Raw genomic sequence first — 3550 nt, forward strand, 5'->3', positions numbered from 1 at the left:
TGCCAGGACTCATAAATCCCAAGGTGACACAACACAGGGGACTGAACTCGATCAACAGAGGCCACTAAGCAGATCTGGTTCAATTCCTTTGCAACATGATGAATGCTGTGGGAGAGGCAGTGTGACAAGGAAGTCCCTGTGCCTTGAGGGTTCAGAGGTAGCAGAGAGGCCACTTCCCTCCTCAGCATGTCTGACAGCCTCTCTCCTCAGTCTCCCTCCTGTTCATTCCCCTTGCAGCGCTGGCTTTGCTTCTTTGACTTGAACCTTGGAAACAAGTACCTTCCTCGGGGCCTTTGCTCTGGCCGTTCCCTCTGCTGGGCACACCCTTCCCTAAAAATCTTACATCTAGTCCTCTGTCTTACTTGAGTTCTGTGTTCCAATGTTGCCTTCTTTGCAGAATTGGCCTAAACACTGGTGAAAATAGAATGACCTATTTACTCTATCCTTCTAACCACCTGTCACCATCTGAAATGATACATATTTTGAAGATTTCATTTATTTATTTGACGGAGAGAGAGAGAGCGAGCAGAGGGAGAGGGAGAGGGAAAGAGAGAGAATCCCAAGCAGACTCCATGCTCAGCATAACAGGGTGCAGAGCTTGATTCCACAACCCTGAGATCATGACCTGAGCCAAAACCGAGTCAGACACAAAACCAACTGAACCACCCAAATGTTCCCATCTGAAATGATACTCAATTTTATTATTTTATTATTAGCTCCATCATTGAATTTTAGGGACATTTGTTCTTTAACACCCTATACTCCTTGCCTAAACAATGCCTAAAACATGGTCAGCACTTCATTTATATCCTTTAAAATTGGAGGGCTATCTCATTAACTGTGGAATACATGACCCATTAGGGGGAAAAAGTATTAGAGGAAAAATTGAATAACTAAGATGACATGGGGATCCCCTACAGGAGACCATACCCATAAACAAAATATTAAAATAAATTTCTGGACTGCAAAATATAAAATGTACCATTTCAAATCTGTGAGTAATGCACGAGTGTATGAAAATCAGTCATGCTATTTCCCTCTTTCCTGGAAGTCACCTCCACTACATGGAACCAGGCAATGATACACAAATTTCAGAATTTCTTCTTCTGGGATTTTCAGAGAGAACAGAACTGCAACCCCTCGTATTTGGGTTTTTTTCTCTCCATGTACCTGATCACTGTGTTTGGGAACCTGCTCATCATCCTGACCATTGGTTCTGACTCCGCCCTCCACACCCCCATGTACTTCTTCCTCGCCAACCTGTCCTTTGTAGACATCTGCTTCACTTCTACCACCATCCCCAAGATGCTGTGGAACATCCAGACTCAGAGCAAAGGGATCACCTATGCAGGCTGCACCACACAGATGTACTTTTTCACACTCTTTGCTGTGTTGGATGTCTTTCTCCTGAGTGTGATGACCTATGACGTTTGTGGCCATCTGTCATCTCCTGGACTACACAGTCATCATGAACCCCCAGCTCTGTGGACTGCTGGTTTTGGTGTCCTGGATCATGTCTATCCTGAATTCCTTGTTACAAAGTATAATGATGCTGTGGCTGTACTTTTGCGCACACTTCCAAATCCCCCACTTTTTCTGTGAACTCAGTGAGATGGTCCAACTTGCCTGTTCTGACACCTTTCTTAATAATGTGGTGATGTATTTTGCAGCTGTCTTGCTGGGTATGGCGCTTTTGCTGGGATCCTTCACTCTTACTCTAAGATTGTTTCCTCCATACATGGAATCTCATCAGCTCAGGGCAAGTATAAAGCATTCTCCACCTGTGCGTCTCACCCCTCCATTGTCTCCTTATTTTATTGTGCAATCCTAGGAGTGTACCTTAGCTCTGCTGCTCCCCAGAGCTGCCACTCAAGTGCAGTAGCCTCGGTGATGTACACGGTGGTCACGCCCATGCTGAACCCCTCCATCTACAGCCTGGGGAACAAAGACATAAAACGGGCTCTGAAAAGAATCGTTGGGGTTCCAGTAATTTAAGGGTCAGTGGTCTTGGGGTTGAAGAAGTGCCCATGAGTGCAGGGCTCACAGCCTCAGAGGCAGAAACTGCTATTCTATCAGACTGAGGAAGTAAAATCTGCTCCTTCTATTTATTTCCTAGAATTTTCATTTGTTTGAATTCAACGTCTCCATACATTTAAGTACTTACTTTATTAAGCTTCTGCTCTGTTTGATATACAAACAGTTTCCCCTTTCTCCATTTTCATATGTTCCTAATGTTTTCCTCAACCTTGGATCACAAATGCCTAGAAATCTCTGTGTCTTACATGGGGCAAGTTGGATTTCTTAAAAATAATTTCGTTTCAAAGAACTTACATCCTGCTAAGTAAATTTTCCCTAGCTTTCCTAAAATAATAATCATGGGTTGTATATTCTTGTGGAAAAAGAACTATACTTGGTCACTAAGACCTTTACATAATTTTATGGTAAATAAAAATATAACACTGAAGTTTCTACCTAGAGTCTGCAAATCTTTTTACATCACACCTTCACTCATCTTCCTGATAATGTGGTCTATAATCTTGTTCTGTTTAAGTCTCAGGCTCCTGCCAGGGATGCTCAGGCTAGGAAAGCCCGGGCACTCCCCTGCACCCCTGTGCTTGTGGACATTCCCACAGATGCTTCCCGGACCAGAGCCTCTGCACCAGCCCATGTGTTCTTCTTGTGATTGCAAGACATGCCTCAGCAACACCCATCAGAGAACTCTAACAAAACCAGGTTCATTCCTCACAGGTCCTGGAGGGCACCTGGGATGCCCAAAGGCCATTTGGAGAGGTCTCAGAGGGGGAGAGAGGCATTGAGCGAGAGAGAGAGAGAGAATGATCTGTCTTCAGTGGGGTCCATGGGGGGGATGGTTAGGGGCTTGTGGGCTCATTTTTTTGTTGGTGAATTTAAAACACGGGTGGAGTTGGAGGATGGGCAAACTCGGTGGAGGAGAGTGGAAATGGAGATATGCGATGAATAAAGTCGTGGGAATGGGAAGGCACAGCATATGAATACAGTCAATGATATTATAATAGTGATGTAAGGGGACAGAGGACAGCTACACTTGGGGTGAACACAGCAAAACTTACAGAGACAATGAATCACTATGTTGTACATCTGAATCTGATGTAACAGTGTGTGTCTATATACTCAAATAAAAAATCAAAGAGAATATAATAAAATATTTTCCTACAATGTTTAAAAATAACAACAAAACCATGCAAAGAGCACACTACTAGAATTTGGCACAGAAAGGGAAAAGCAGGCTCACTCCTGATAGTTATCTAGATTACCAGGGCTTTCTAAATCGGTACTTTGTGGGTGGGGTGGCCTGGGTGATTATTTAGTAATTGTGTCATACATACAACTGGCCATAGGTTAATTTGAATGGCTGTCTTTGAAATGGATGCTTCAGAAATCAAAAGCTTAATGTCAGGCCCTTACTCTACAAATGTGCTCCTGTGTTTCCTGACTGGTCTCCTGGTTTTATTCTGTGATTCAGCTCAGTGTCCGGAAAGCCCACCATAGCCCCTGGCCAGCACTGATTAGC

At 43.8% G+C, this 3550-nt stretch overlaps 1 pseudogene; it reads left to right on the forward strand.

Moving 5' to 3' along the window:
- The first annotated feature begins 1164 nt into the window (after positions 1-1164).
- LOC113912224 lies at positions 1165-2683 on the forward strand (annotated as a pseudogene).
- The last annotated feature ends 867 nt before the right edge of the window (positions 2684-3550 follow it).

The sequence above is a fragment of the Zalophus californianus genome, chromosome 1 (genome assembly GCF_009762305.2).
Source record: "Zalophus californianus isolate mZalCal1 chromosome 1, mZalCal1.pri.v2, whole genome shotgun sequence".
NCBI classification, from domain to species: Eukaryota; Metazoa; Chordata; class Mammalia; order Carnivora; family Otariidae; genus Zalophus; species Zalophus californianus.